Source organism: Malus domestica, chromosome 10 (assembly GCF_042453785.1).
Source record: "Malus domestica chromosome 10, GDT2T_hap1".
NCBI lineage: Eukaryota > Viridiplantae > Streptophyta > Magnoliopsida > Rosales > Rosaceae > Malus > Malus domestica.
In genome coordinates this window covers 33,292,321-33,304,488 of record NC_091670.1, presented here as the reverse complement: position 1 = coordinate 33,304,488, position 12,168 = coordinate 33,292,321, and the positions used below count along the sequence as shown (strand labels likewise).

Sequence of the window (12,168 nt, the reverse complement as noted above, 5' to 3'; positions counted from 1 at the left end):
TCCACGTTCCTGTAAGAACAGTGTGAATTTGCTTGGACGTTGCCCACTATGTCTCATCTTGATCCTTGTACCACACAATTGTGATAAGCAAGTGCGATGTATTCTAGCTTTTAGAATGTTGCTCCAAACATATTCCTCTGATCTAGCTAAAGTAACAAAATCAAATACTAGCTGTAAACATGCCTATAAATATATGTACTTAACAGATGTCGAGTTAACATCCCCGAAGGGTGTGCCGTCCCTATTGGACAATCCAGTACACCAGCGGATAGCAAGTCAATATGTCTTGGCTTGAAGCATGACATATCACTCAGTTCATAGGATTCACTTCCCTAGAATAGGAAGATCACGACACAAAATAAATCTATACTTGACCGATGTCTCAAATTATTTCCATCTCATGAGATTAATCTGAATTACTCTCGAGACTTAAAGTTCTTGGTCCAGTATACTAGTTTGGATGAGATAATGAAATTTGAATGAGATTAGCATTGATGATGTCTTCACTTATATGGTAACTCCCGATATAAATGAAAAGCGACAATATCGAACCATGTTACGTTGATTAGTGACAACGTAAAACTGATTGGACAATCAAAATTACAATCCAAGTTTAATTCCTTACCAAAGTGTGTTTGGACCTATCGTTCCTACACTACCCAAGGTAACCTTGCTGTGTTACAAGTGGGAAATGAAGCATAATGAGATTAATGAAATAGTGCGATATAATGTACGCTTTACGATGCAAGGTTTCTCTTAAATGCCATGTGATTGACTGCAGCATTGTAAAATGTGGTTAGTATTTCTCCATGTGGATATTGATAAGGAAATTTACATGTAAGTTCCCGAAGAATTACATGGATTGGTTCAAATAGTTCCAAACCACGGAACACCATCTTAACTTGTTTGAGGATTTCACTTATGGATTGAAACAATCCAAAGAAATTGGTATTCCCGTCTAAGTGATTATTTGATTAGTGATGTGAATTATGCCCTTGCATGTTAAACTATGAAGTCTTATTCCGAATTGCTAGAGTTACAGTTTATGTCCATGACATGAATCTCACTAAGACTCTAGAAGAGCTTAAGAAAACTGCCTCGCACCTGAAGATGAAATTTGAGATGAAAGATCTTGGGAAACTCATATACGCCTTGACTTGAAGTTCAAGCGTTATTCTGACTGTACTTTGGTCTATTAGTCGAACTACACCTCGAAGTTATTACCTTTGAGTATACATATGACCCTCCATATACTATATGCAAATGAGACCCTTAAAGAGGTTATGGAATTTGAAATTCTATATCAAAGTTCAACTTTGTGCTTTGATGTACTTAGCTCATTGTGTTAGACAAGACATCTTATTCGTTGTTGATCTATTAGAAAAGATGCAGCACCGCGCCTACACGCAACCACTGAATTAATATTAAATATGTTTTCCCACTACCTTAAAGGTACTACGGATTTAGGCTAATCCCAACGCATCCTGAATGGATCTGACCTCCTTGATCTTCGGAATGATGCATGTCTTGTTTGTTATGCTAACGTATGTTACTTATCAAACCCACACAAGGCACGTTCTTCGAATGGTTATGCCTTTACCGTTAGGGATATCGTAATATCTTGGAGGTTCACGATATGACCTTAGTTGCCAAATCTTCGAATCGTTTCAAGACTCACCTCACTTCATTATGCCACATATGAGACATGGCTAAGAGCTCTAGTTGTGCATATTCAAAGTACTTGCGATGTTTTCATCTATCATTGAGTCCCGACGACGATCCATGAAGACTATGCCCCATGTATCCACCCGACCAAGACATGATACATCAATAAAGTCAACGTCAAGACATATTGTGTCAACATCACATGAGCAAAGCATCAGGAGATTGAAGTCATGCAAGCTGATCCTAGACAATCTTGCCAACCTCTACACGACGCCACTGCCGAAGTTAACCTTCCAGAATCTTGTTCGAGGAATTGGTTGTCTAACTATTCATATGCAATGCTTGTAGTTGTTATTTGGAAGTTTTATCAAACTCAGGGGGGGTATCCAGAAGTATACTTACTTGATCTTTATGTACTCTTTTTCCTTACGATTAAGAGCATTTTTTCCACTGGGTTTTTGCTACCGAACTAGGTTTTGACAAGACACCTATCATGGGCTGGTCATACACTAGTGAGCTCTTCTACTTGCGTACAAAAGACGTATAATTTTGATTTAATGCAACTTCTCACTTTTCTCCCTAGTTTATGGGTTTTTATCCCACCTTGGGTTTTATCATAGCAAGGTTTTATGAGTTTTACCTTTTATGCATTCTTCCGTTGTTTTGAGACTCGCATTTGCTCATTGTGTAGACAACTTCATCAACTGTACTTACTTCATCGCTGAAGACTTGATGTGCCATTTACTTGAGTATTTACACACTCAAGGGGGAATGTTGTAGTCCTATTAGATTAGGAATGTGATTGTTTAAATCCTATCATATTTGGGATATCTCTTAGACTATATACTATTCTATTAGAGTTGTAATCCTATTCGAATAAGGAGTTTACATTCCCTACTATTAGAAACAAAGGCACAATAGGGCGAAATAACACACACCTTACAATTACACATCTCTCTCCTTCTCTCTACTGTTGCCGCACCCCTCTCTCTATCCTTTATAATTATTCAGTAAATTATGCATACAACAAAAATGAGTTTTTAAAGTTTTGAAATTCCAAACCTACTATTTTTCTCTCTCATCTCCTCTCATTCCCAATTCTTCTCTCTATTTTATCTTACTTAGTGTACTCTTACTCCCCTCCAAATTTCTCTATCTTCTCTCTCCTCCCTCCTCCTCGAATATTTGTCTTATTTCTCTCTTCATTCTTTTTCTCTCATCCCCTCCTCCTCAAACTCTTTCCTTTGGCTTCTATTTCTCTCTCATCTTTCTCTCCCATCTTTCTCTCCTTATCTCCTTCCTCAAAATATCTCTCATATTTCTCTCTGATCTCTCTCTCTCTCATCTCTCTTTTTCCTCTTTCTCTAATCTCCCTCTTCTCTGACCTTCTCTTTAAATATCTCTATATGTCCAATTCCATTATGTAGTACTGATGAAGAGTTGTTATAAGATATTTTTTTTCTTTTCTTTTAATTATCAAAATTTGATAACAATTTTGAATGTCAGACCAAACAAGTTTTTGAATCTTAATGAAAATTATTTTTAAAATATGTTCTTAAGAAATGTTTTGAAAAATTATAATTTTTTTTTAATATGATACCAAACAGACCCTAGATCTTTGGATTTTTAGTTACAATTAAAACTTCATATTTATTTCCGTTAAATAATTCAGATCTGGGGTTTAGTGAAGTTTTTCATGGAGTGTTTGCAACTGTGTAGCCATGACCAAGTTCATAAAGAAAGCGGAAATGGCATTTGTTTAAGACTTCTTGATTCTTCGGTTTGGGTAGAAGGTGAAGGAGAGAGAGTAAATAGGTAGTTAATTTTTTATTGTGTTAGTGGCAGGACCCATATGTAACTTTGATTTATTGAAGGGGAAACTTGATATAAGTCCAATTTTTGAGCCAATAGTAGAAATAGTCCAGTTTATTAAAATAAGTCCAATTTGTTATATTTAATTATTTAATTATCAATAGTTATCTGTTCAATGATAAGATTTATTGTTAAAATCAAATTTCTTCCCAATTATCTCTTTGCTTATTTCTTTTTAGGCTTATTATATTAGCATCTCACAAATTGTTGAATAAACCTCACATACTTAATATACCCCACATTTACTTTTTCAATTAAAAATTATTTTAATAGACCTCACTTCCTTCCCCATAATACCCTCACACCCCACATTCGTAATATACACCTTATATTTTCTACACACACCCCACATTTCTCAAATCTTATAACACTCATTTTTTATTTTGCCGAATGATTTCAAATTGAATGCTTTCAAAAAATGTTTAGGTTCATTTGAACGTTTTTCAACAACAATAATAATGATTTCAAAGCTTTCGAAACACCGATTTCGTGTTCCATTCGTCAAAAATTATTTTTCTCAATCAACATGTTTCTAGTTTCATTGCTTAGGATTTTATTCAACAATGGAGAATGTGAGGGGTTTTGATAGTTGAAATAGATAAATAATACGTTAAAAGTGAATTGGGGTGTATTTATAAAAATTTTATTATTTTTTAGACCTAATAAGGTCAAAATTGTTATTACATAGTAGAGTAAATAAGTCATTAATATTAAATTTTAATGTAGGGTGCATTCAACATTTTGTGGGGTGCTAATATAAAAAGCCTTCTTTTTATTTATCTTTTTGTTATTTCTCATTCTTCCATCTGCTTTAAACCCTATTTATAGATTTTATTTTTAATTTTTGTAATCAACCTATATCACAGGTTAATTATATTTATCTATCTATGTGACAGATTTTTTTTTCTTAATAATCAACCTATCACAGATTAATGTGTCTTACTTGTAGGTATGTTATGTTTTTTCTACCTTTTAATTAGGTTTCATATCTCACGTATAGGTATAATATACATTTATATATTTGTTACTTGAGTTAGGGTAGAATGTTTTGCAGATAAATTTATGTTAGTATCTTAGTTTTTTTGTTATAAGATATTAATTATATTTTTTGGAGTTGGAAAATGCATAATATGAAAAGATTTTAATTGATTTTTAATATTTTCATAAAATATAAAATGAGTATAAAATAAATAAAAACATGTAATTAGATAACTGGACTCATTCCTAAAAACATTCTATGTTTTTTGACCTGGATCTAAAAGCCCCTTTATTTAAAGATGCAATGATGCATGTGTGGGTGCCCGTAGCATTTTCCTAATTTATAATATACCTTTTGTAAATTCGAAAACTAAATTTGTAGATAAAATTTTAAAAATGAAGAGTACATAAAAGTTGATGATTAGTTTATTACTTAAACGTTGATAAACGTGCTTATTTCCATTGATGACACATTATTTAGTTATGCAAATTTAGTCTTCAAATTTAGTCTCCCTAACATTATCTTATCCTAATTTTTAATATATTATTTCCATTAGTGACACATCATTTAGTTATGCAAATTTAGTCTTTGGATTTAGTCTCCCTAGCATTATCTTTTCCTAATTTTTAATATACCTTTTGTAATTTCGAAAGCTCTGGCAAGATGTAGAACTCGTTTGGATGTGCTTTTAAAATGACTGAAAGCATTTTTGGTGAAAATACTTTTGGAAACAATCCTTAGTAAAAATGCAAGTAAATCTTGGAAAAGCACTTAAAGTGCTTCTTCGAAGAAGCACATAGCTGATGCTTCTTGTAAAAAGCACTTCAAGTGCTTCTGGAACCCAAAAACATTTTCTCCAAAAACATTTTCAGTCATTTTAATAGCACATCCAAACTAGTTCGTAATCTTTTGGATTAAAGTCGTCGGCCACTTAGTATTACGGTCTAGTGGTATTCTTTTTCACTTATGAGTGAGAGACTTATGTTCAATTCTTGCCAAAAGTGAACTTGAACCACATTATTGCTAGCCTATTGTGAGGCTAAGCACACCCCTCACCCCCTGGTATAGATAATATTGATTGTTCAAAAAAAAAAGTCGCTTGCAATTTGTAATCTTCTTTATTTTGTGTCTTTGTGTAAGATCCCACATCGCCCAGGGGAGTGATCCTTATATGTATATTCTCATCCCTACCTAGCACGAGACCTTTTGGGAGCTGTTCGGAGTTCATCGGAACTCCGAAGTTAAGTGAGTTTGCGCGAGAGTACTCCCATGATGGGTGACCCACTAGGAAGTTCTTGTGTGAGTTCCCAAAAACAAAACCGTGAGGGCGTAATCGGGGCCCAAAACGGACAATATCGTGCTACGATAGTGGAGCGAGTGCGGGATGTGGTGGACCCCGGGCCGGGATGTGACACTTTGAATAAGAATCATAGTTTATAATTAATTTTTATTGTTTCTCATCATTTTATTAGTCGACTCCTGAAATTCAATATGCTCTTATTCGATATTAGTTTGTTTATCCTTCTCTTTAAGTTTACAATTAAATCATTATTCAACATTATATTACATCATAACAATATTACCTTTCATTTAAAAAATAGGAATCACTCTTTTAACTTTTAGCACTCTGGTTACTGACAAAAAGGATAGTGAAGAATCAATTGATTTACTAATACAAGAAATTATAAGACATGTGAATTGCTCTGGTAATTAATGTCTTCATGCTCAACCCGTTGCATTCTATGTTCAAATGCTCTTATCTCCCCTTCCTCTAGATTCGTGTTGAACATTGTTTGTAAATCAAAATATATGTTGAGATAAAATAAAATAAAATAAAACAAAATCAGCCTATGAAAATGTAGATGGATTGAGGAACCAAAACCCAACAAAGAAACAGCCCAGGTAAAAACAGTCAGACACTCGGGCGTTTCAATCTTGGAATGCAGCAACAAGTAAATATATTAAATAAGAAGATGAGAACACGCGATTTTTCTTTTACGTGGTAAAAACCCACACATTCAGAAAATTTCATGGGCACACTGCCGGTTAAAGAATTCACTAATGTCAAACAAACAAGTACAAAACTCATACAAGACACAACCTTTTTTTTTAACAAATAATAGCATTAGTGGATTAAATTAATAGTTGTTAGGATGCAAGAGAATTGGTAGAAATCAAACTCGCACCATGGTGCATAGGCATAATTACTTTCAACACACTAGCTGCTGGACACAACTTACCAGACACCGACTAATAGATTGTCTTGCCATCTTGTCTTCGTACTTGCATCTCTTCGTCTCCTATTGATTGCACACCTCTACGAAGTTTTTTGAACATAGCTTGATCATGCATAATGAATGATATGTCTAACTCTCAATTAAGCTCCACAACTTTGCTACATGAAATTCAGGCTCAAAACGTTGATTTTGCAAAACTGTAAAACTTGCTCACCATGCCGTTGATCATGGTTTTTTTTTTTCTTTTCCACAAAAATACTAGGGAGACTAAATTTGTAAACAAAATTTTGCAAATTGAATGACATGAGAGTTGATGATTGAATTATGACTTTAGTTTGTAAATTTTGTCTACAAATTTAATCTCCCTAACTTTACCCCTTTCACAATATCCCAAGATTATATTGAATTTGATTTGGTTAAACCTAATTTAATTTTTTGCCCACCAACGAACCGCCCTAAATACACTAAAGCCAAATCAAATTGATTTTCTTTCCTAAAAACTATGCAAATATATTTTGATCTCACGTTACCAAATTCTCATATATGATTTCCTATAAGGATGTAACATGATACTTACCAATTGGAGTTTCACGAATCCTGCTCTTTGTTAACATATCGCTAGTCTTCAACAGCTAGACTATTTTTTTTTAAATTTTTTTTTTTTTACTATTATTAAGGGGAATGAGATTATGAGAGGGATCAAAACTATTATATTAATTTAGAAAAGAAAAAAAATGAGTTTCGAACCTCAAACCATAGGTAGAAACCCAAATCCCTAACCATTAGCTAGGATATTGGACTACATGCAATACCTAGACTTAAAATTTAGGACTAATACGAATTGAAAAATTAACTATTACAGACCCTTATCGTGTACAGTCTAAAAAACTTAGTCAACTAAAAAAACTTGCAATTTTAGCTTAGAAATATGAATTATGTTATTTAGACAAACAGAACTGGTTGACACACATTTTACTGTAATTGAGTCCCACATACAATGGTTAACTTATTTTTATGGGACAGTGTGGTGTTTTGATTGTCCAAGAAAAAAAAATCTATTGTGAAAAGAAAACATTTGCAACATGAGTGGGCTATATGTGACAACGATAAGGAATAGACATGGGTCCATCATGTCTGAACGTCTCAGCCTCAAAATTAGCAACAGAATTGCTTAGAGCTAAAAGTTGGAACTACAAGTCTACAACAGTTCCTCAAGAAAAACTGGTTGTCGATGAATGATTGCACCAAATTTTGGATTCAGTTTGGCTCAGGTTTGATCATAGTTGACACTAGCAAAAATGTCCGCACTCTACTGCAAGTTTTGAAATTGTAACTACAATTTTACACATTCATCTCTAAATAATTAAAAAACCGGTCAAAGCAGTTAAATCCATTCGGTAGAAATATTTCTATCCGTTTGCATCTATATTCTATTGGATTTACATTAGAAGCCTATGTATAACTAAAATGGTGGATTTCTGATTACAAACCACAAAGAGAAAATAAATTGATCACAGTCATCAGTTTGTATCTAAATTATACTACATCAAAGACTTGTCATGCAATACCCTTGTATCTGTCTCTGGTTCAAATATGTGTCTGTTTCGTGCTTGTCCATTCGGCTAAAATGCCTCTGAGAATATGAGGGGAGACCTTCAAGGATTTCCCCAACGCCTTTTATCTGACAAAACCAAAAATCACTGTCAAGCCTTAAGCTGTCTATGGATTGCTATGCTTTCCTTTGTAATCTTAAATAGACGCAAGCGCAAAGGTATGTAAAGACAGCTACCTCATTAATCTTTGTTGGACTGAGGATGTTGAGGACTTTTAAAAGTACAAAATGTGCAACATGACAGAGCTTTGCCTTTGTGTTCCGTTCTCGAACATACGCAAAGTAGCAGCTTGATCTCTTCCTCGCCAAGGGCAAGAAGGCTTTGTCTATCTGCTTTTCAGTCTCTCTCTTCCTGCAGACAACTTGAATAGGTTACATTCTCAAAGTCTAAGAGACAACCAGTAAGTGAAAAAAAAAAACCACAAAGATAAATGAAAGCAAACCTCCAAATTTCAGAAAAGCACTGATAAAGCTTATGAGGTCTGCGAAGCTCAAATGCGAAAACCAAAATGTTAAAACTTTCAAAGACCAAAGATCCTGCAAAGACCAAGCCATGTACTATTACAACCAATTATAGCTGAAATTTGTTTCATATAAAACTAAATGTATGGGATGAATGATGTCTTAATTAACTTTATTTGATGCAGGATTTGATGACAGAGAGATCAGCGATGAAGATATCAAAGATGAACAGGCTGCTCCAAGTGGGGATTAACAATATTTCTCATCCATATGAAAGGGCTTAACAATATGAAACTACATTCAAACTCCAATCGAGTTGCATAATTAATCCATATTGATCAATATGGAATCCGCAGGGAGCTGAGGAAGAAATATCAATTCAGGTTACATCTATCAGACACATCAAAGAAAAAATATGTCACTTCTTAATTACTGGGTTGACATTTACCACAACCTACTCTAAAAGTAGGATAGCCAAGGAAAACAATAAGCACCAATGATCTTTGTTAACAAAGAAAAAGGAAAGCTTGAATACCTTTTCTCTATGTTCCATAAATCCGGAAAAGAACGCAGGTGCATCTGTTTGAAGGATCACATGGCAAAACAAAAGAATAACTGATCATAAGAAGATTCATGAGATAGATCGATGCATGGCAACGGCATAAATACAGATTCCAAGTAACAATTGTCTAGTTAAGGAACAATCCCATTGACAACTCAATGTGAAATATGCATAAAGACTAAGATAGTCGAAGCCCAGTCGAAGCCCAGAAGGCAAAAAGGGCCTTTTCTGACTTGGTGCAGCTCATGAAGACCACTTGCTTACCTACCCAAAGGCCAAGTGGTATAGACTGATCAGCTACACAGCCCATAAAGTACTTTATGATGGCAGTCCATGTAAAAAAGCCGATGAGTCATCACCCTCAAACCGCATTCGGGCAAGGCTGCTGCTACAAGGAGCCAAGCCGAGTTGTCTATATAAGAAGAAGGAGAAACCAGGAATAAGGACACTCAAACAAACAAACAAAAGCAAAAACTCTGCTCAAAACCAGATTTGCCTTCAAAACAAAGCTGTAGTCAGCCTTCATCCCTTTCGGGACAAACCTTCATCCCCCTCGGGATAACCCTCTCTTCAACCCTTTGTAATAGCTCTGCTACCTTGTTCAACCTTGCTGTAGTATCGATTCATTTTTTTGTAATCTCTCTCTCCCTCTAAGCTTTCAGACCTTTGACAAAACTACAAAGATAGGAACCTGCAAGACGAGCAACCTTACCCGATAAGGTTTAACCTTGCCTGACCTTCTTTGCTTTGTTTTTGTCTTTTCAATATGTTGTATACTTCCAGTTATATGCAAGTTATTTCTAGCAATATGACTATTAAAAGGCTTTCTCAGTACTTGAATCCGATTTGAATATATCGTCAGTGTTCAAACCAGATCCAAGTCCTAAGCCATCGGGCATGTAAATCTGATCAGTTAAAAGTCCTTGGCCTCAAGGCATAAAAAAGAACCTTATGTGGACTTAACCCATCCACGACAGTCCTTGATAAACGAGAAGTCCGAAGTTACTTGGGGCGCAAGTAATCAACCTACCCTCTAGTTTTCCTTCTATTATATCATGATTACTATAGAAAGCTTGAGCATGGAATGGATTCTAATGGAAAGCCTCAAGGCCTACACCTAAGGCCCTACAAAGGCATCCATTTGGATTCATTCCGTTCAGCGATCTAAAGAGTCTAAGTATAGGAATGAACTCTGATAGGAAGCCTCAAGGCCTACATCTAAGGCCCCACAAAGGCACCTATTTGGGTTCATTCTACTTCTTGGACTCGGGTAATCAGAAGTATAATAGTTAGAAAACTCCGGCAATCACGAGAACAAATATGATGTGTTCAAGCATCGGTTTAGTTATTGATGGGAAGCCTCAAGGCCTACACCTAAGGCCCCACAAAGGCACTTGTTATAACTAACACGGTTTCTTGGATACATACATACATGCAACTAAAGCGATATCCATTTTACATCTGCCATGCTAAAGATGGCAGTGGCACGCCTGAGCACCTAAATGTTAACCTTGATTGTGAGCCTCAAGGCTTACACCTAATATTAAGGGTACAAGTCAGCAATACATACAGTTAGTAAGTTGGTTAGTATTTGGTTAGAGTAGTTAGACTTTCTCTTATAAAAACAGTTGTGTAACATTCATTCTATTAGTTAATACAAAAGCATATATCTCTCTCTCTCTCAAACTCTCTGTGTTCTTCTTCTCTTCATCTTTCTTCTTGATTTTCCCTTCAATTCTCAAACACTGCAATGTAGTTAACATGGTATCAGAGCCACCAGCTCAGGCCATGATTCTGGTGGTTGCACTTCTTAGTAGTTTGCATTTTTTTTTTTCCTCTAGTTAAGTTTCTCCTCAAATTTTCATTAGATTTTAGGTGCTTCCGTGATTGTTCTTGGTTTATTTTTCTGGGATATGAATTGAGATTTCACCACTGATCGCGATGAATCCTCCTTCATTTCGACACCGGATTGCTAATCGTAGACAGAGAGGCCCTTCCCACTAGCTTTTGAAGTTTGCCTCTGCCAGAAAAGCCCAGATTGACCTGCGCTGAAGTTTTCTTCTTCAGATCTTGTGTGGTCAAAGGTGGAAGGTTGGTGGGACAAGAAAGATCCAGTTGCTCTAATTCCATATCCTCAAGTTGACGATTTTCTGGTAGTTGAAGGTGGATTCTGGTCTTAGGAGCTTTTCACGTTCTAATTTTGTGCACTCCAACTGTTTGAAGAAATGGGTCAGTGAATTCTTTGATCTCTGTTCTGTTCTCTGGTATGGAAGAAAGATCAGACATGGGTGCACTCCAGGTGTTTGTCGAAATGCCAAACTCAAAATTTTCATGTGAAGGTGTTTGTGGAAATGGGTCTGCGAATCCACTGTGGGTACACGAATGTTCTTGGGCTCGGCAGTTATGGGTTTTTTGGGGAGTTCGTGTTGAAGTTGTAGCTCTGAATATGCTTAATCTTTCATCTCTGCGGTTCTCAGGTGATTTGTTTCGTTTCGGAGTCGTGATTTGTTCTGGGTTTTTTTTTTTTTACTATGTTTCTTGGGGCACGAAGCCAGTATTCTGTTAATTTGTTGAGGCAAGAAGCCATTTTAGTTGAGGCACGAAGCCATTTGTCCTGTTGATTTGTTGAGGCACGAAGCCATTTTTCCTGTTGATTTGTTGAGGCACGAAGCCATTTTCTTGTTGAATTTGTTGCGGCACGAAGCCATTATCTTGTATATTCTTTGCGATTCTTTGCGGCACAAAGCCGTTCTTGCAAGTTTTCTATAATTCTTGGGTA

The 12,168-nt window shown here is 35.5% G+C and overlaps 1 long non-coding RNA gene across 1 annotated transcript; it reads right to left on the bottom strand.

Moving 5' to 3' along the window:
• Positions 1-8,119: 8,119 nt before the first annotated feature.
• On the bottom strand, positions 8,120-8,717 carry LOC114827452 (uncharacterized). Its single transcript, XR_011571953.1, has 2 exons — positions 8,543-8,717; positions 8,120-8,434 (listed from the first exon to the last, which is right to left on the bottom strand). It is a non-coding gene; the product is annotated as an uncharacterized lncRNA (long non-coding RNA).
• Between the last annotated feature and the right edge of the window lie 3,451 nt (positions 8,718-12,168).